Genomic DNA, 22,710 nt, shown 5'->3' with positions numbered 1-22,710 from the left:
AAGCTTGCGCCAGTAATAGTTTCCTTGGATTTGAGCCTGGGTGAGAGCGTAGCCTAGCTGACCGGTGGCGGGCTCCTCATGACAAGCTAGCAATATTTCGTCTCGGAGAGCCTCTGGGACGACGAGGAAGTAGTCTCTTCCTTTTGGATCAAAGATGTTTTTTTACAGCACGTTACTGCGTATACAAAAAAGGTCTGCGTTGTTGCCGTCCTGGGGAACCTCCATAGCACGCGCTTCAAGGAAATCGATGAGAGGTTTCAGCTTCGGGTCCTCGCGTTGCAGTTTGGGCAGAGTTGCGGTGTTTACAGCTCTGGTGAGAGGACAGTCTGGTTCCTCGTCATCACACGCCAAATTATTTAGAGACCTCGACAAGTTGTCGGCATCTTTGCGCTTGCTCCCTAGTTTGTACACTATGCTCACATCAACCCTGCACGTTGAAGCTTGCTTCAACGTGCAGGGTGGCCACAGGAATCTCGTAAGTTTCTTAACCAGCACAGTAACTAGTGGTGGCTAACGACTTGAAAATGCCACGTTCAGTACTGCCTAAAATTCATCAAAATGTCAGTGTCCCCTATATCGTATCATATTACTTTACATCTAATAGTTACTAAAAATGTCCCTATGCCCTATTATTCTTACCGCTGGCTGCATTCTCTGCAGCAGCGAAGCAGGTACAACGCAGTACTAAGGCAATCATCTCTTTTAAAACAGTCATATTGTCGCCGTCCCTCGAAATTGCTAGAATCTTAACTCAGAATCGGACTCAAGCGCTGTCTCGAAGCCATTGTAGAGCACCGAATGAATTGAGCTTTAACAAAAAAATGATAGTGAAACTGCTCAGAGAGTTGCTCATAAGGTTTTCAAAACAATCGAACAATGCGTATTTCTGGCTCTATAGATTCGACGCTAATTCTTGTAATCTTGTCACTATAAGATTGAAGGTTGAAAAAATGGCAGTCTCGAGCTGTTTTCCTTCTAAAAGTAAACAAAATTCAGCATAACAGGGCTGAAACAAAACCGCTTTCGTAGAGGTGAGCGTTTCAATGATTCGTAATTTTTAGTGCTCAAAGTGGTAACCAACCTACGTGGCTGTCACAGCCAAACAGCTGTTATTCTCTCTTGAATCCAGTAACATCTAAGAGACCTGGGAAATGGTAGGTTTAGCTTGTGGGTTTCTAAGTCGACACAGGCCACCAACCACCGCGGGTTGGAGCTTCGCGCGAGCCAAGGGCCCCGATCAGCCGTCACCACACACACCCTGGGGCACCGCTGCGGCGCAATCAACCCCCGCAGGGAGGAGGGCGATTCGCCGCAAAAAAATAGGCCTCGAAGTTCACAAAGGAGACGTTTATTCCCGTTGTCCTTCAGCAGATACACAAACGCTCAATAGACACCCCGTCCCGGGGGCGCGCGAGGAGCAAGGCTCCGCTGCGCGCACGAAGCGACTCGAGCAATGCGCGCCGCTAGCACGCCGCTGCAGGAGAATGTCCCCGCGGAAGTGCTGTGATCTCTCTCTCGTGTCGACCGTTGGGCCGGTTGGGAGAGAGAGTGGGCAAACAACGCAAGGTACGCCTGTCGGAGGTCGCTGGACCCCGCTGGACAGGCTCGAGCCGCTGCAGGTCAGAGGACACGTGCGGGCGAGCTCGAGTATGCATTGGTTCGAACGGCAAAAGCCGGCACGAACAAAACAGTAGCGTACGCACCTTACGCTGTCTCCGAGGGATCTCTCTCTGGGCCCCGCTCGGACCGTCGCGCGGTGCGCGGCCGCCCAAGCGGGTCCCGAAATCCCGCCAAAAGGCACCAATGGCAAAGGCCCTAGGGAAGCCGGGGCGGAGCTGTGGCCAAATGACAGTGATTAGTCACCTAGCCGCCTCTCCACCGCCTGAGGCGGAAGCAAGGGAAAGAGGAGAAACAACGTGGGAAGCCGGCAACAGCCGCGCAAAGGCAACGGCGGGAAGCCAGGATTCCCACAAGCTAAGCGTAATGAAAACATTTTTTTGCAACTGCCGGCGGTCTGTTCATTATTAAGGAATAAGCTGAACACCCTCCTGGCTGAAACAATATCGTGGTAGTACTCAACCTCACAGGCGTTCAGGTTGAAGTGTGTTCTTGCTTGTCTGATTTTCTAAACGTGGAGGCTAACAAATATGGTTCAGCTTAAGTTAAGGACAACACAGCGAGCTATGGAAAGAAAAATGATAGGTGTAATGTTGAGAGATTGGAAGCGGGCGGAGTGGGTGAGGGAACAAACGCGTGTTAATGACATCCTAGTCGAAATCAACAGGAATAAGTGTGCTTGGGTAGGGCATTTAATGCGAAGGCAAGATGACCGGTGGTGCTTAGGGTTGACGGAGTGGATTCCACAAGAAGGCAAGCGTAGCAGGGGGTGGCAGAAAGTTAGGTGGACGGATGAGATTAAGATGTTTGCGGGGATATGGTGGCCGCAACTGGCAATGAACAGGATTAATTGGAGAGACATGGGAGAGGCCTCTGCCCTCGAGTGGGAGTAGTGAGGCTAATGATGATGATGATGATGCTTTAATTTCTGTTAATTCAAGATGAAAAGAGTATAGCGGCTGCCGCTAGCGGATATGCAACTTCCGCGTGTCGTCATAGAACACCCGAGAGAAATGTATCCCTTTCTTCCCTGAATTAAGACGCCAATAACGCAACCAATTAATAAAGAGCTGGGAAGTCAATAAACACTCATTTTCTCGATCCCTGCGCTGCTTTCTTTATTAGATAAATCACCCTCCTTTACGGCAAATTAAAGCGAAAGATTCCATGGAACCTGGTGAGACGGTTTATTGGTTTTATTTTATTGGTTTCCCATGTACTGACACGGCTAATGACGCATAGCCAAGAATGACGACACACACGTGTTTTTCTTGCTTGAGGCGGCATCTGGCAGGTTTGACGAGAGGAGCGAACCGGCGTTGGTGCCTACCAGCCTCGCGCTGCGACGGTGGGAGATGGGGCCCCGGTTTTACACAGATATTAAGGCGAAAGCTTTTAATGTCTCATCGTTGTAAGCAGCAGTTGTCGACAGAAATGTCACGCTTTTCAGTTGGTGGAAACGGTCGTGACGTCACAGTGCGCCAATTTCAAACGGGGTCAATTGTACTTTGGCTAGTAACCATGCAACCAATTGAAGGGATCACATAGAGATGCTCCAAGTAAGTGAGACTGAGCTTAGTTAATTGCTTAATTACCCAATTAGCCTAATTAACTTTTCTAGTCAGGCCATATAAATAAATAAAACCGAGTACGGAATTGTTCGAGCTCGGGAATCGAACCCCGGTCTACCGAGTGCGAGACGAGCATGCTATCCACTCCGCCATGCCAGCTCGATGGTTTGGAACGAAGAAAAGCGCGTCTAGTGAATACGGTGTCTTCGCTCACTGTCATCCTCCACCCTACCCTTCCGGCGAGGTTTAGGTGTCCACCGAGATATGAGAGACAGATACATTTCCTTTCCTCAAAAACCAATTTACCGACGAGCGAGGCGTAGAACCGAATGGGCGATGGCGTTCTTTCTTTATTTATTTCATTTTCTCACAACAGAGAAAAAAGGAGCAGGAGCTAAAGGCTCATAGCCTGACAGAGGCTCCTGCCCCAGGTAACACAATTCGGCATTTCAGTGCACAAAGAAAAGATAGACAGGGAAACAGTTCTCAATTACAAAAACACATTTGAACATATAAATATTTCAACATATAAGAGTGAACATATAAATACGGATTAGACAACACTTAGTAGAATTTAAGGGAAAAAAGAAACGCTAGATGCACATCTCGGCACTCTGCAAAACTCATGTAATTGCAAACACACGCACACATAGATTACAGACACTTAGCACACCGTACTGTGATAATATATATACACCTTGATTACACCAAAAATTAATTAATACAAACAATGTCTTATTGAAGAAAAGAAATGGTTTTTTTTAACAAATACGACTCCCTGGCAGCGTTGCAAGACGCTGTCGCGTTCCACTCTTAGAGGCGAAACTGAACATCTTAACCACACATCAGTGACCGCACTTTAGGTCAAAAAAGTGCACCCTCCCCCCCCCCCCCCCCTTAATTTTGACGGGTGTCCACCGAGATATGTGAGACAGTTACTGCGTAATTTCCTTTCCTCAAATACAATTTTCATTTTCTTCATTACGGGCCATCTTTGTCTTTCTTCTTTGACTCCCACTTCCTCCCTTCCTCTACAGTGCGGTTCAGGTGTCCACCGAGATGACAGAGAATTACTGCGCCATTTCCTTTCCTGAAAAAGCGTTGCGTTCTAACGGCAAGGCATCGCGCCGAACGGGTGGTGGCGTTCCGTGGACTCTCTGGCAGCGCTACAACACGCTGTCGCGTTCCACTCCTAAAGGCGAAGATTAAGCGTCATTAATCAGCAGTGAATTAGTATTCAGGCATTAATAAGTAATTAATCATTAACTTGTGGTTTGTCATCAGTTAGTAATTAGTACTCAATTATATGTGACGCCAGCAGTGCCACAGAAGCAGTCAAAGTGTTGCGGAAAACGCTTTCGCCTCTACGCACTTTAGACAGTCAAAGTGCCCCTGAATTTTTATGACGTCACTCCGCGCACGGCGCCCCTGGTGAGAGGAGCGAGAGTTAGGCAGCGTTGGTGCCTACCAGCCTCGCGCTGCGACGGCGCGAGATGGGGCCCCGTTTTTACACAGATGGTATGCCGTCATGCCAAAGGTCATGCCAAAGGTCAAGTGGTGCCTACCACCGCCTCGCGCTGGAACGGGCTGAGGTGGTAGCTGAAGTAGTATTGCTTCGCAACAAAAACAAACCAACCAGGAGATCGCAGTGTGGCAGGCGTTAGGAAACCGCCAAAATGGATGAGTTCGAATCCTACTTATAATTGCACTTTTTTGCGTTGTGTTTCTATCTCGTGAGTTTTCCAGTGCTATGGATGGACAGACAGACGAGTGTAACAGAACGCCTGGAAAGGGAGAAGTACAAAAATGTGGGCGCGAAATGAATTGTCGCACTAAAGATAATTCCTAAAATAAAGAATTACGCCTGTTATTTTGTACTACGGTGGAGGCATTCGGCTTGATATTAAGCAATACAACGTTTACTGATGCTTAATTTCTAAACAAAATTTTTCCTGCTCGAGACGACACCAGTAACTACTGCCTGTCCGGCGTCCTCCCCACTAAAATGAGCTGTACAGGTAGGCGCCAGCACAGCGAGTCGAAATCAATGAACTTTATCTAGGAACGACGTTAGTCGAACGACACAACCAATAGGCTTTGTAGCAGTATTGTGCAAGCGGAGAAAAGAACTTGAGCCTCTTGATGGTCACGCCCCTTATGCCAACGGTGCATATTCCTCCAAAACAGAACATTGAGAAACCCTTCATTTTTTTTACGTTCGGCATTTATTCGTCGGGCTCAGAGTGAGCACATGAATGATATTCCGTAGTAGTTTGTGTAATGGAAATAATTTGCTCCTCAACATTTTTGCTTCACTCAGCAAAGTTCCTCTCTCTATGTGCCGCCTTTTTCTGGACTTCCCGGCAGAAATGAGACAATGGAAGACCCACTGTTACCAAGCCGCTATTGGCACTGGACATGCTGCTTCGCTTGAAACAATGTTCGATGTTTAACAAGCTCCTTAGTCTGTGTTTCAAGTCCAGCTTTCTTGGACATCACTTTTAATTTTCAAGCCACTGTGCAATGCTTTAATATATATTTATGACGATCTTTATTCCAATGTCGTAACTTTTTGGTCCTTTGCAAAATCGTGCTATTTAAAATTTTCCTGCTCTCCTACCGAGTAGTTGAGTACTTAAATAAATCTGATAACGTGCTTTTTTGACGACAAATAGCACAAAATATCTGGTGTCTTCAGTAGGTGTCTTTGCATGATGGTTATTGTGTAATCTTATTATATGCAAAAAGAAATTGTCTCCCAAAACAACTTCCGGTTGAAAAAGTGAGCATCTCCAGATTGCTCGGTATCTACCGCTCCCTGTGCTTATTTCATGTATTTGAATTTTTGAACTAGAAAAGATTTTTCTCACTTTTCTTTTGGGAATGTTACGGGAGCTAGACTGTAGTGCGCCATTGCTCATGTTTTTGTTCATGAGCCTTATACAGCTACAGTTAAAGCGCAGAGTAAATATCCAGCGCGCCTGTTTTGTTATCTATATATTTAGCACTAAAATAAGTCAATAAGTTTCAAGAGTAAATGAGTTTATTTTCCAGGTTCAACTGGAGGATTTCCTGGCTAAAAGCTGCTTGGCCAGCTTGACTTGCTCCAAGAAACCCTTACAAGCATTAGCACACGAGCGGTACAGGAAATTTTCCAAAACCAGTCACACATGCAGTAGCGAATTAAATAAAGAAAACACTCGACACATATATACAGTCACTCGGATAATGCAGAAAAAAAGATGGGAACACTTAAATGGTCATAGATATGTCGAAAGAAAAATACATTAGTACTCAACCAAACGTTCAACAATCAAGAAGTGGAGGCATAGAATGACATTTGAACAAAATATTTCTGCAGCTAAGCTTTTTTTTATCCCGTTGTATGCTGATATGTGTTTAAAACATGGGGCAGATTATGAAGCAACATATGTATTGAAGAAGCGTAGCTTGTTGGGCCAGTTGGTGCATGGTAAGTAGAAAACCAGTCGAAAGGACGTGTTCACGAGTAGAAGTACACAGGACAACGCTGGAAACACAACTAAAAATTCTTTTTTTGCTGAATCGCCAACATCAGAACGGGGCGCACATGCGCGAGAGCAACCACAAACGTTAACTAAACAACAAACACAAAATTGATTAAGCGACCGAAGATTGCATGTGGCAACCTCAATGCCTCAATTAGGGTTTTAGATTTGACTCTCACCTTCTCTGAAGAGAGCCATGTTTTCTCGAGCTACTCTCCACGGACTAAGAAAAGCCTGCTGTCCTACTCCTCCTCACATTATAAACTTGTGAAGAGAGGCATTGCCAACCTTTGCCTCGGTAGTGCTCTGCGCAGGTCTTGTACACACAATATGCACAAATTTCTTAGGGCAGCTTGACCGCTTGAGGTCAGCGGGCTACCCTGAGGACGTCCTCGTTTCTATTGCTGAGACCTTAACCAGTATGTTTAAGTCACAGTACAAAAAAGATGAAACGCCTAGCGAAGAATCCAGACCTGCTGTAATGCCATACCTACATAAAGTCTAATATAACGTTAAAAAGGTAGCCATGAAATACGGTGTTAAGGTTCTCTTTTCTGCGCCCACCAAACTGTCGTCTCATTTTTCACGTATCTGTAAAATTAGCACAAAAAAGAACTGTAACGTCAAGCACCAGAGCATGTTCACCAAATGCATAACCGATGTTGTTTACTCGCTTTCACTGTTTTGTGGCAAGGCCTACATAGGTCAAACAGGTCAATGCGTCAACGACCGTATGAGGCAGCACTGCACTTCGCTGCAGCCAGGCAACACAGCAAATCTGCCAAGACATTGCAACCACTGCAAAGACTGCATCCCTCAGTTCCATAATGTCAAAATCATCGGTCGCGGCAAAACGTAGATAGAACGAGAAATCTTAGAAGCCTTCAAAATCAATATGTTAGGAAGTGAATGCGTCAGCGACAGCTCTGTCAGGTTCGCGGCAAAAGAAAACAGTTTCATGAATGGGACATAGGTTGCCACATGCAATCTTCGGTCGCTTAATGAATTTTGTGTTTCTTGTTTTGTTAACGTTTGTGGTTGCTCTTGCGCATGTGCGCCCTGTTCTGATGTAGGCGATTCACCAAGTAAAGAATTTTCAGTTGTGTTTTCAGCGTTGTCCTGCGCACTTCTCCTCCTTGTGAACGCGTCGTTTTCGCTGGTTTTCTACATACAACACTTGTAATTTGTAATCGGTGCGAAAACGTGGTATGTTCCATGAGTTGCTACCTCTTGTGTGTATGTTTGCACGACGCGTGTCCAAAGATGCTAGGGCAGAGTAAAAATTGACAGTTGATGCCGTGGAAAAATACATTTTTTCACTAACTTAAAATTATATAAAAATTAACGCGGACATTGTTATGTGCTTGGAAGGCGTATTTGGTGGTAGTCATGTTATGAATACTGGCGATTATTCGAACAATTTTCTTTTGCAATACTAAAAGCTTATTTGTGTTATTTATAATCATTGTGACCCATACTAAACTGTAGTAGTTAAGTTGAGAAAGAAATAACGCATAATAAATTTGCAATTTACATTTCAAAGGTAAGGCGTCATGGCATCGCGAAAGGGCCCTGCAGACAGAAAAGTTTTTGGCAGAGATGTTCGACTTGGGCATCCCAGTTGAAATGACACGAAAAATATACGCCAAGAATCTTGTGCTCTTCAACAATTTCTATTGGTTGGTTTTCAAAGTTGAGCATGCAGTTGGGTGTTATCGGTTTATTTCTTGCGCGAAATATTATAGCCTTGGACTTTGTAGGATTTATCTTTAATTTATTCATCATTGACCACCGAGATAATTTGTTGATTGTGTCATCGTTAAGGTTAGGGCCTGAAAGAAGTATTGTGCTATCATTGGCGTATATTACAAAATCAGTTGAAGGGTCTGTACTAAAAATATCATTTATGTACGCATTAAACAAAAGAGGTCCCAGTACGCTTCCTTGTGGGACACCAAAACTGATAGGCAAAAGGGAAGAAAATTCATTATCTACAGACATCGATTGACTTCTGTTTTGGACGTAGCTTTCAAGCAAACTCAGTGGTTTACCCGGATACCGTACATTTGAAGTTTGCTAGCAAGAATCGTATGGTTTAATCAATAAAACGCCTTACTGAAATCAAGAAAAAGGCACATCTTATACAAGTTCTCATTAATGTTGCTCAAAATAATTTCTTTCATGGTTAGTAAGACTGTTTCTGTGGATTTACCAGTTCTGAAACCAAATTGTGACTCAGTTATCACCCTATGTTTGTCGAAAACTTTGTGATTCTTGACGAAATAATCTTTTCCAGTCCCTTGGAAAACACAGGGAGTACTGAAATGGGCCTTTTGTAGATGACGCCCTCGATTGCCTGCAAGGAGCAGAATTTTTTTCGTCTCTCCATCTGAGATCTGGTTATTGGCAAATACCCATGGCCGAAGATGACCGCGAAAAAACAACCTTCGTCAGGCCTGATGGGTTATATGAGTTTAACGTAATGCCATTTGGGCTTTGCAATGCCCCTGCAACATTCGAAAGAATGATGGATAATGTTCTGCCTGGCCTCCGCTGGAAGACGTGCCTCTGGTATCTTGACGACGTCGCCGTGTTTTCGGCCGACTTCTCAACTGATCTGACACGCTTGCGCCAAGTGCTGACTTGCCTCAGCACCGCAGGGCTGCAATTAAATTTGAAGAAATGCCATTTCGGAGCTCGCCGGCTGACCACCTCGGTCACGTCGTCTCAAAAGAGGGCCTCCTTCCGGATCCCACAAAAATTCGTGCGGTTGCCGAGTTTCCGAAGCCGTCCACGCCCAAAGAACTGCGCAGTTTCATCGGCCTATGCTCATATTTTCGGCGCTTCATTCGGAATTTTGCCACCATCATTTCTCTTTTGACGCAACTTCAAGCCCAAAGTTGCTTGTCGTCATGGTGCTCCAAATGTGATGATGCTTTCGGTACACTACGCCAGCTCCTTACTTCACCACCCATACTTCGCCGGTACGACCCAAACGCGCCAACCGAGATCCACACGGATGCTAGTGGCTCGGCATCGGCGCTGTGCTTGCACAACGGAAGCCTGGTTTTCATGAATATGTTGTCGCCTATGCCAGCCGCACGTTGTCCAAAGCCGAGATCAATTACTCTGTGTCCAAAAAAGAATGTTTGGCCATTTTGTGGGCAATAAGCAAATTTCGACCATATCTCTACGGCCGTCCATTCGACGTAGTCACCGATCACCATGCTTTATGCTGGCTGTCGTCCTTGAAGGATCCATCCGGCTGACTTGGTAGTTGGGCACTGCGACTTCAGGAGTACGACATCCGAGTCATCTACCGTTCCGGACGCAAGCACTCTGACGCCCACGCTCTCTCCCGGTCACCGCTACCTGCCGACGATGCGACCCTCTCTAGCATTGACCCCGTGCTCTCTGCGTTACGTCCTCCAAACTTGCATCTGGAGCAGCGCAAAGACGCCTCGATAACCTCTCTCGTGCATCTCCTTTCCGGCCGCACTACACCAGCGCCCTCCGGCTCCCTTCGTCGTCATGCCGGCCACTTCACTCCGCAAGACGGTCTTCTTTATCGCCGGAACTACATGCCAGATGGTCGAAGATGGCTACTTGTCATACCTCGCCACTTACGCACTGAAGTATGCGCATCTTTTCATGCCGAACCCCAGAACGCTCATTCTGGCCTCTTAAAAACATACACGCGACTTCGGCACCGGTACTACTGGCGCGGCATGTACACCTTTCTGCGAGAGTACATTCCCTCATGCCTCGACTGCCAACGCCGCAAGTCACCATCGCAGCGCCTTTCCGGAACATTGCAGCCTTTACCTTGCCCTGCACGTCCGTTTATTTATTTATTTATTTATTTATTTGAAATACCTTACAGGCACATTGGGCATTGTGTAAGGGGGGCGAAAAAAAATATAATACAGTGCATTAAAACCAGAGGAAACAAAAGGGAACATATGACCATGATAAAAAAGAAATAAATCTATACAGTGCATTAATAACCTAAGGAAACAAAAGAGAAACATACATTCATGATAAACAATATATCAACAAATTAGTGGAGAAGAAGAAACAACGCGGAAATAACAACAGGAAAAGATAAAAAGAATACGCGACACAAAATAAATCACTACAATAAAGGATAATGTGCTCACCGAACGTGGGAACAAAATAGCGCGATTAAGGCAAACACGGAAACAAGGCAGGCAAACATAAGTAAAAAACATCCGAATGGCACGAGTGTAGCAGCAAAGCAAAGAACAAAAAAAAATAGACTTGAACGTAGGTGTGCTAAATGACGGTTTCAGTGAAATATGTGATGAGTTGAGAATGGAAAGATTCTAGATTAGACGCGGAAGCGATGTTGTCTGGCAGATCATTCCATAATCTGATGGCTCGTGATAGTGCAGATGAATTGAAAGCCAATGTGTCACCATATATTCTTGCAAAACTAAACTGATTATATAATCTTTTCGACGTGCGGGATGAGACATCGAGTTGAAATGAAGTAGTTCTATTGAAGTGCGCATATTTGTGAAAAAGTGTTAGGAGAGCGATGTCACGGCGCGTGCTTAATGATTGTAGAGAAAGATCTGTTTTAATCTGAGTGACGCTTGAACGGTAGTTATAGTTTCGGGAAATGAATCGTGCTGCCCTGTTTTGGATAGATTCTAACGCGATGATCATGTTCTTATGATAGGGAGACCAAATGGGAGAAGCAAATTCAAGTTGTGGACGAACAAAAGTGAGGTATGCTAGTTTTCGAATATTAGATGGTGAATTTCGGAGATTACGGCGTAGGTATCCTAATGACTTTGAGGCGACGGCACATATGGATGAGATATGGTATGACCATGAAAGATCTGAAGAAAGGTTAACGCCAAGGTATTTGTAATGTGATACGTGAGAGAGTAGATCATTTTGAATACGGTATGTATAGCTAGATTTGTTATTTTTACGGGTGAAAGAGATGACTTTGCACTTTGATACATTAAGAGTCATTAACCATGAGTTGCACCAGTCGTTAATAGTAAGAAGGTCTGATTGGAGCGTCAGGTGGTCATTAGTAGATCTAATAGGGCGGTATATAATGCAATCATCCGCCAAATTCGCATACTGGAAGTTATGTTATTAGGTAAATCATTGATATAAATAAGGAATAATAAGGGACCATGCACACTGCCCTGCGGTACACCGTAGTTAACTGGGGAAAGGTTAGAGGACATATTATTAACAAATACAAACTGTTGGCGATGCGAGAGGAAGTTACGAAGCCATGTTAAAGTTAGCGAGTCTAGACGGAGTGATGATAATTTCGAAATCATGCGGGAGTGAGCTACGCGGTCAAACGCTTTGGCAAAATCGAGGAATATACAGTCAGTTTGAAGGTTATCGTTCATATTAAAATGCAAATCAGTAGTTAGTTCGAATAACTGTGTTTCGCAGGAGTGACCCTTTCTAAACCCGTGTTGATTAGTGTAAAAAAAGTTATTCTGCTCAAGATGACTGAAGACATGCGATGAAATTATGTTCCAGCATTTTGCAGCAGATGCACGTGAGAGATATAGGACGGTAATTTTCAGCTGAGTTTTTGTTTCCAGATTTAAAAATTGGCACTATTTTAGCTATCTTCCAGTCTGAGGGTAGTATTCCTGTAGTTAATGATTGCTGAAAAATATGAAATAAAATTTTGCTTGTCACTGGAACTGTATTTTTTAAAATTTTTGAATTAATGCCGTCAACACCAGCCGAAGTAGATACCTTCAGAGAATTTATGAGACACGTGATGCCTTCTTCACTTATCTGAATAGGTGTCATGTAGCGGTAATTAAGATCGGGAACTTCCGGAAGGGTAGAATGATCTTCAGAAGAGAACACAGATGAAAAGAAGGTGTTAAATATTGAGGGGCACTCGTTGTCTGGGATGGGGGTGTTGTTACTTTGTAGAGAGATGGAACTATCATCACGCTCAGGGCATACTTGTTTCCAAAACCTTTTGGGGTTAGTTTTCAAAAGGGCTGGAAGATCATGAGAAAAATATTTGTCTTTTGCAGCAGATAAGGCGGAGCAATAGAGTTTTAGTGCGTCACTGTACTTATTCCACGCAGAAATGGTACAGGAACGCTTAGCATTCCGGTATAGCCGCTTTTTCTTGTTCCTTAGTTGTTTAAGCCTTCTAGTAAACCAGGGATTAGATTTATCTTTAGTTATTTTGATCACAGGAACAAACCGGTTGATCAAATATGAAATCTTATCTCTAAAAAGTATCCAGTTTTCCTCAACGCATCGGTTGTTAATTGAAGGTAGAAATGTGTGATAAAAGAAGGTTTCTAGTTCTGTGTTGATAGCTGTGAAATTAGCCTTATTATAATCGTGAATCTTTTTTGTCACATAGCCCATGAACTGAACCGGGATGTCAATACTCAGCTGAAGTAAATGATGATCGCTGAATCCCTTTAAATGAGTGACTGATCCTATCGTTTCCGGTGCTGTAGTCAGTATCAGATCTAGTAAGTTAGTGTCGCGTGTAGGTCGGTTTACAACCTGGAACAGGTTGAAATCAAGCGTCAGGTTACAAAATTCTGTGGAAATATGACAAGATGATGATAGTTGAGCCCAGTTGATTAAAGGAAAATTAAAATCTCCGATGAGATAGATGCTATGAGCAGGACATAACTCTGTTGCTTTAGTAATACTGATACGCAATTCATTAGTGAAAGAAAAACTAGAATCTGGCGGGCGGTAACAAGCGCCTATGAGAATCCTAGTGGAAGATAGTAGGCAGGCGGCCCAGACAATTTCCAGATGTGAATCGGTGTTAATTACGTATGATGTTATTGTTTTCTTTATGCCTAAAAGGACGCCACCGCCTCTTTTTTCAACGCGATCATGCCTGTATATGTTGTATGAATGTGCACCACGAATGATTTCGTTGTTTGTAATGTTAGGATTCAACCAAGTTTCTGTAAGAATGATGATGTGCGATTCACTATCGTCTAGGAAAGAAGAAAGCAGATCGCGTTTTGGCACTAGGCTTCGGATGTTGGCATATGACAAAGATAGTGATTGACTGTTATGTGCACTTGACTCGTGAGTATCATTCGGGCATTTACTATTGTTTAGCTATCTGTTGGATGGCACAACGCTGTCTGTAGTGGTGTTATATATGTACGTCTTGGGTCCCATGTGCAGCTTGTCAAAAGATAGTTTGAAAGGCTTGTTCAAAGCCTTGGCAAATTCATAAAGCTTCTTCCTTGCCTGTCTAGTTGTGAGCGAGAAATCTTCGCCGATGGAAAACGAAGTTCCCTTCAGTTTACGTGCACATGAAAGAATGTGCACTTTATCCTTGAAAAACATCATTTTTGCTATAATTGGCCTCCGCTTGTCATCGTTATATTTCCCTAGTCTGTGAACGCGTTCGAACTGTGTACCGGTTGTTTCGATTCCTAGTTTATCTGAACAAAACTGAATTATTTTTTGTTCAGAAGCAGCCCAATCCTCTTCAGGATCGTCTTCCAATCCAAAGAAAAGGAGGTTGCATCGTCGCAAACGATTTTCTGCATCATCGCACCTAGACGTAATGAGCGACAATTGTTCCGAGACGCAGCTATGCGCCTGTTCAGATGTGCTGGCTTCACCTGAACGTTGGTTGGCCAACGATGTTTCCAGCGTCGCGACTCGCTCATTCAAAAGGGTGACTTCACTTTGTGAGGCCGCCTCCTTTACTGTCGCAGTTTGTGCCTCACTTTCCTCAGTGTCGCGCGCCTCAAGCGCAGCCACCCTTTCACTCAAGTGCCTAATTGCGTTCTCTGCGGCTTCCTCCCTCTCTTTGGAACATTTCAATTCTTCTAGCAATGAAGCTCGACCTTCTTCCAGCTTTCGGGTTGTTTCGAGTAAGGACGCATATCCTTCATCCAGTTTTTGTACCCTTTCTAAGACGAGGGCAAATGCCTCAGATTCAGCCTTCGTCATGGGACCGGGATTAGACTCGACGTCACCCGAAAGCATCAGAAGTACCTCAGATAATGACACCCACAAACAACTTGGCAGACCACATAATCGCTTTGACACATCAAGAAGCTCTGTTGGGCAAGACACCGCTAATAGGCAGTAATTGCTGCTTCTAATACAAGACGCAGACTTCAGGTAACTAACCTGGAAAACGAGCGGTGGTGAGTGCATCGTCGCTTGCGCGGTGTCATGCCCGAAGGGTGAGGCCCCCGATGCGCGCTTATATGCCGTGCTGATTGCTTCGGTTGTCGTAGACGAAGGTTGCCAGATAGAAGAGCCAGCTGACACCAGATGTAGCGGCATGGAATCCAAGGTAGGACATGGCAGGAACGGAACGTCCGAGCTGAGCTGGCAGGAACCGAGAATCCCGGCGCATACGGCCCATGTGGCAACAGCCTGGAAAACGAGCGGTGGTGAGTGCATCGTCGCTTGCGCGGTGTCATGCCCGAAGGGTAAGGCCCCCGATGCGCGCTTATATGCCGTGCTGATTGCTTCGGTTGTCGTAGACGAAGGTTGCCAGATAGAAGAGCCAGCTGACACCAGATGTAGCGGCATGGAATCCAAGGTAGGACATGGCAGGAACGGAACGTCCGAGCTGAGCTGGCAGGAACCGAGAATCCCGGCGCATACGGCCCATGTGGCAACAGCCTGGAAAACGAGCGGTGGTGAGTGCATCGTCGCTTGCGCGGTGTCATGCCCTCGTGAGGGCGTCGACTTTTATGGGCCTCTGCCGCCTTCTACTTCTGGTCACCGTTGGATTGTCGTCTCCGAAACGTCCGCTCATTCGGCGGCTACAGCCAGCGACGTTGCTTTTTTGATTCTGCGCAATCTCGTTCTTCGCCACGGTGCTCCCCGCGAGCTTTTTAGCGACCGTGGCCGCGTATTTTTATCCGATGTTGTCCAGGCGCTCCTACAAGAATGCGCGTAGTTCACAGAACAAGCACGGCGTACCATCCTCACACAAATGGGCTGATCGAAAGGTTTAACCGCACGCTCGGTGACATGCTCACCATGTATGTCACTCCCGACCACTCCAACTGGGACCTCGTACTCCCATTTGTGACATACGCCTATAATACCGCCGTCCAGTCTACTACTGGGTTTTCGCCATTCTTCCTTCTTTATGGACGCGAACCTACCTGCCTGCTTGACAACATCCTCCCCTACCATCCTGATGCCTCTGACTGCTCGCGTGCTTCTGAAATAGCCCAGTACGCCGAAGAATGCCGCCAACTAGCCCGATCTCTCACGTGCTACGATCAACATCTTCAGAAAGAACACCGTGATTCAGGTCAACCCTTTACCCGCCTACCTGCCGGCTCCCTTGTTTGGCTCTGGATCCCTTCTGGTCCTCCTGGCCTGTCATTCAAGTTCCTCACCAAATATCACGGCCCCTACCGTGCTGTCTGCCAGAGTTCCCCCGTGAACTACGTTGTGGAAACGCTGACACCACCCTCTGACCGCCGCCGCCGTGGCCGTGAAACCTTTCACATCAGCCGTCTGCAGCCTTACCACGAACCCGTGATGTGTACCACGCCGTGAGTCGCCAGGATGACTCCTCCTTCGTCGGGGGCCATTGTAATGACGAAGAAGTGCCCGCGCGGCAGCGGGACTGCTCTCGGCGAGCGCGTGCTTCCTGTTGGTGCTGTTGGAACCGCTGACTGTCGGTGAACGCCGTTCCGCGCTTATTGCTTTGTACCGTGCTGTGTTTTGTGTTCTGTGCCCGAAAAACCCACTACAGCTGGTACATTTCGGTAGCCCCCTTTATAGATAACAGTCACTTCTGCCGTTTTCATTACGTTTGGGATAACCCCGCGTTCAAGTGCAAGATTATAGATGTGAGAAAGCAAGGGTCAAATTGTGGGTAAGACATATTTCAGTGGTTTCATCTCCATGGTATCGATATCTAAGGCTTTGCTGTTACTAATTCCCATGTACACATTATGAACCTCATTTTGATCAGTAGGCTCGAAAAATATAGTCTCGCTAACCTGGCTAGGGTAAGCGACGATGTCAGTGTCCGTAGGATCATGAGAAGAAGACGAAAATATATCTGTATTCCTCAGAAAAGCAGCAATGGTGGTTATATATCGATTGAGATTTTGAGCGCGACAAGAGAAAGCAAAATGCTGCCCCTCCAGCTGAAGTGTCTACCGGCAGAGTAATGAGTAAAGAACAGTTCAGCATCTTATTGAGAAAAATCTGACAGGTCTGTTTCCTTGCAGTCTCTGAAAACTAAAGCGCCTCATTTTCATAGACTGAATGAGAGGGTAGCGGCAGACAAATTGTGAGAGCAACATTTGTTCTGCTTTCTTTTGTTTATCCAGTGATAAATTAATTTCAAGGGTTTCATGAACATAACTAATTTTCAATCTTCTGTTTCGAGCAAACACCGTCTGATGTCTGTTGGCCCCGGTAAAACAGAAACTACATGCAGTTCTTGGGATATTTATTACACCGAAGTTCGATAGGACAGGTTTGGTAATCCCTATTCCTTGATGACAAAGACTGCGTATTTGAGGAATTAAAAGGAGCACAAAATCGTACACAAAGCAGAAATATATGCAGGAAGTACTAACAGCTGCCTCAGCTACAGGGAGTTTGCACCTTGAGCATTTCCTATTGTATGCCTAACTCGCTTCTGCAAAGAGAATCCTGAGTCGAGAGAAGGAAGGTTAGCGGGAATAAAATGGGACACGAAAATGACATAGAATGCTGGCCTGTCTAAAGCAGCAGACGGCGCCTTTTCTTCATTATAGACGGCTTCCTGTATTCATTCCTGTATTACATTCCTAAGTAGAAACCAAAATGCCTGTCGCTTCCAAATTCCTCGTAACGTTCTTAACTGCGTTATTTGTAATAAGAATCTCGGAACAAGTTACACATCGTAATCGTCGCGCGTTAAAGCAAATCGTGATGAGCCATGCCTTACGCCTGTCTGAACTGTTGCTTGTGCCAGAGCTGAATGATTATCGCCAATAAAATAATCATATAGGAAGTAGATTGTATTTTGTTTGCTAGCAAGCCAATGTGCTTATTATAATGTGACGTAGCAGTTGACGTTGGAATCTCTAGCCTCAACGGCAGAGGACTGCCAACACCCAAAAGCACCGTAAGAGGCAACGTGATGTTGCAAATAAACAAAATGCACACGTGCTCTCAGCGACGCTTGTTACAGCTCGCATGCCTGCCAGAAAAAAATGGCTGTGGCCCAGCTCGGCTGAGCCGGGTTATACGGAGCAAAAGAAACCGAACCCGTGGCCGATGTCGACGCGGAGACGTTGGCAGTATCCGCCGCCCTTTTCCGTTTGGGATACTCTGCCATACTGCTGCCTCAGCTGTGGTTACGGCACGCGCGAGCTCTCCTTTTCAATCCTCCGACATGTTATCAGGCATGCGACACAGCTGACGAAGCGAGCGGAGGCGAGCGCAACGATAAGGTGAGCGGTGCGACATCATACCAAACGATGGCGGCGGCTTCGCCGCGAGGCGCGCGGTGTGACGTCATGCCACATGGCGCGGCGAGCGCACGGCGTCCAGGGTTCCTCGATGCCAAGCGGCGCTAGTCATCGAGGCACCCTAGCGCCGTCCGCCAGCTGCGGCTGTTGCTAGGAAACGGCTCAAGGTCAGTCTCTGTGCCTCCTCGGAGCACCGCCACAGCGAAATCGCAGGTTCGTGGCCGATATAGCTTTCGCTACAAAACACCTGCCTTTGACGACGCACCCAACCAAAGGAAAAAGACGGAATACCCTTAAAGCATGAAACACGTGAACGAACACGCATTCACACACTTGCTTTCACCTGCCTGCACTTCCCAAACCATTCACTCATGCAACTCTTTAAAAAGAGGAAGCATGCCGCGCATTTTGGAACGTCACATTTTTTAGAATTACTGTAAATTTGTTGAGAGTTCAGCGATGCTTTTATTGTGAAGTTACAATTGATGATAAAGTGTCATTTTATATTTAATGTCACATTAAGAAAATGGCTTCACTATGTGCCACAGACTTAGAAGCGATCACATGTAACTCTACAGGCAACTTTAGGCCACTACAACATTGCTAAGCTCCTGCACATTTGTGTAAAGTATTCTCGTTAAATCAGGATTTCGGCAAAGTCGCTGTTTGGGCTAGAAGTTTTAGGGGAAACATTAGCTTTATAAAACTGTTATCGTGAGTTCTTGCAGCGAAGACGCACTGATTGAAATTTATGGCCATGGAGTAATGGCAAAGTAACGTGCGGTACTTTTTTTCGGTAACGCTAAAAACGCGTTAGTTTTTTTTTGTAGCTAACGCACGGTGGTAACGCGATCCTTTTTTTCTAGCGTAACGAGTAACGTATTTAATTATTTTTTTTCGCTAACGTCTACAACACTGGTCCATACCCACCCTCTCTCATGCGGCTCGAACGTTACCAGTCTGTGGCTACAGATGTAATGTCGGGCATCACGGTCTTGTTGGTGCTGGATACGCAGCCTCGCTAGTTGTCGGGCTTCTTCCGCACGACGAGTAAATTTCTCGGCGCGAACACCGAAGTATAATGGCCATCATGGGGCAGCATTGCTTCCGTCATTTTCGATACTTCGCGGCCGTACAATCGACAGAAGTAGGTCCTCCACGTGGTTTCTTGTTGCGCCGTGTTGTACAGTGGTGAGCAGCCTTGTCTAGAGCGCTCGGGCGGTGCACTTCCTTGCAAACAAATCCAGATTTTGTGGCAGCCTCTAGGGTCCAGCTGCAACGCTTGCACGGAAGTAGCGCCAGATAGCCTCGTAAACAAAGCAGGCACAAAAACTTTGCCCTGTAATGAGGGGCTGCTCTCTAATTTCCGTTTTTGTTACCAAGTGCGCACTGCTCAAGCGCTCTAGACAAGGCTGCTCACCACTGTACACGAAATTATGATATGGCAACATATCGTCCCAAAATCGAGGTTCAATGTCATTGTACGTGGACAGCATGTCGGCGAGAGTTTTGTTAAGACGCTCGTTCAGGCCGTTCTTTTGGGATCATAGGCGGTTGTTTTCCTGTGAGTAGTACCCCTCAGCCTCTATCCGTGATAAGTGCTGTGCTGGGGCGCAATGCTTCAGGACGATGTGGTCGAGGAAAAATTTCGTTGCATTGGCTGCTGTGCGCAGTTGTAGTGCTGGTTTCAGAGTAGCGCGTGAGATAATCAGCTGCGACGATTATCCTCTTTTTATCCCAAGATGAGGTTGGCAAAGGGCCAAGAAGGTAATGCCAACTTGTACGAACGGGACTTTCGGCGCTACCGGATGTAGAAGTTCAGCTGACTTTACTTGTTAGGTGCGCACGTACTGTCACGTTGTCGCCACAAGCTTGAGCCCGTGACATTGTCGCCGTCCCTCAAAATTGCTAGAAGCTTACATCAGAATCCGACATGAGCGCTATATCGAAGGCATTATTGAGCATGGAATGAATTATGCTGTAATACAATAATGATAGTGAAACCGCTATGAGAGTTGCTCACATGTTTTTCGAAGCACTCGAGGAATGTGTATTTCAGGCTGCATCGATTCGACGATAATTCTTGTATTCTCGTCACTGTTACGATGAAGGTCGAAAAAATCCTAGTCTTCCTCCTGTTATTCTTCCAGAAGCGAATGAAATTCAGCGTGGGCGGGCTGTGAAAAACCGATTTGTTAGAGACGAGCGTTAGCAGTGATTCGTAATTTTTAGTGCACCCAGTGGTAACCGACCTACATGCCCGTAATAGCCGAAGAGGTGTTATTGTAACCGAATTGGTGTTGTAACCGAATCTGCACTTCTATCATGTAAAGAATTTGTGTTGCAAAATATTGATCAATAACTCCTTACACTTGGTCTCTTTATTGACTACAGTAAGGCTTTCGATTGTCTTGATCTCAACATTTTAATATTTAAGCTCACACATTATGGCATTCGTAGTAAATCACTTGAGTTACTTCGGTCATACTTAAAAAATAGGACTCAGTGTGTTCACCTTGGCAATCATAAATGTTCACCTCTACCAATATTAACTGGTGTACCACAAGGTAGCATCTTGGACACATTACTTTTCATTATCTATATAAACGATATTGCCCATATTGACGGGGGGGCTAAATTTATCGTGTACGCAGACGACAGCAGCATTTTGCTATCAGGCAGTGATGTTAATGCTCTTATATCAAAGGGTAATAACATTCTTGAAAAATTAATCTTCTGGTCACGATCAAATAAGCTGAAAATCAACCCCTCAAAAACCAAAGTAGTTATTTTTCGCGCCAAAAATAAGTTAGTTACAACTGAACAAGATATCCGCTGCGAAGGCCAAATTATTGAGATTGTTGAAGAAATCATGATGCTTGGCATAACATTTAGTTCTGATCTTATGTGGGACTCTCACATAGATAACCTCTGCAAAAAAGCTTTCAACAGTTACAGGGGCATTATCAAGTTGCCGTTCATTTCTACCAACAAAAATAAAACTACAAGTCTACAATGCCTTGTTTGCCTCCTACACTAATTATTCAAAATTTAGTTTGGTTGACTACATCACAAAGAAATGTCCAGAGGGTACTCCAGAAAAAAAATATATTCGAAACATCGCCAATATAGACTTCCTGTCGTCAACAGCAGAATATTTTCAGTCCTACAATATAATTAGCATCAAACGTGCTTACGAGTTTCGCGTCCTGTGATCATTTTATTTAGCAATGGATTCTTTCAGGCAGTTCCTTAAGTCGTTAGCCTCTTTAGAACTCAATAAAAACACTCGTTCACGAAACACTGAATATGGTTCATACCTCGTTTCCGCACAAATTATTAAGTGCAAACACTTCAGCATAATCTTCCAGTCATCCTAAATAAATACAAACACATAACAAAGCCTACACTGAAACAGTTACTTGACCAATTCTTGGCCACATAGCTGCACCTTCCTTTACAAATGATATCAGATGTGCACAAGTGTACTGATTTTAGCTATAATTATATAATGTAGGTTTCGAGATTGTGTTTATTATGTGTTGCCTTTTCCTAGATATATTACCAGTTAACTATTTGATGCATAGTTTGTTCATGCTATTATTTGCTTAGCTTTAATATCTTTTATATTTGTATGCCCCATAATTGTATTCTAAAACAATGTGTAAATTTCTTTTGAAGTTATAATTCATACTTCGTCAATACTGTTCTCTGTAGAACTGATGTCATCTTCTAAAATGTAATTATTGTTTTTGCAGTGTTTTGCATTGGGGAATTAGAGCTAGGGACACGTAAACCCTGTCAAGCCTTGCTTGACTACCTTGCTGGGCGTGAGTGAACTGTGGCCGCCCACTGCTTGTTATTGTGTGACCTACATCCTCCGAGGTATAGTCAACCACCAAGGAGCTAAGTAAATCGGCGCTTCGATCACGTACGCATGCCACTTTAGATCTATCCTCCAAAAAGCAACGCAATTAAAGTCTCCCAGCAGAATAACTTTCCTTTCACAAGGCAGATACTGATTAAGTTGTTCAGAGAAAATACATCTCTCATTGCCTCTGTTGGGGGCATAGACACAAACCAGGCGCCACTTTTCCCCCGTCAACGAAAAGTTCAAGACGATGAGGTGACCAGTTTCAGACACAGTAATCATTTCCTCAATAATCCCCACGCTTTTGGGTATCAATACAGCACAGCCAGCAGATCTTCCTACCGCATGGCATACACAGACATTATAGCACGTTGTGAAAGGTGACACCATACGATCAGTCTGCTCTTGCTCTTCCACTTTTGTTTCTTGTAACGCAATTAGATCTAGCTCGTTTTTCATGCAAAGGCGGTTAAGCTGGTGCTGCCATCCCCTTGCAGCCAAGCCCCTAACATTAACTTTCGCTGTACGTGGCGAGGAATTTAAGTTATTTACAATTTTGAATCAAGCATAAAGATAAGAATAGTGTTGTTACAAACATGACTGGCACTGTTATATCAATTCTAAGGTGAAAAATAACATGACAAACCAAA

This window comes from Amblyomma mixtum, chromosome 5 (assembly GCF_055824585.1).
Source record: "Amblyomma mixtum isolate Tamu chromosome 5, ASM5582458v1, whole genome shotgun sequence".
Taxonomy (NCBI): domain Eukaryota; kingdom Metazoa; phylum Arthropoda; class Arachnida; order Ixodida; family Ixodidae; genus Amblyomma; species Amblyomma mixtum.
Note: the sequence above shows the minus strand (reverse complement) of the source record.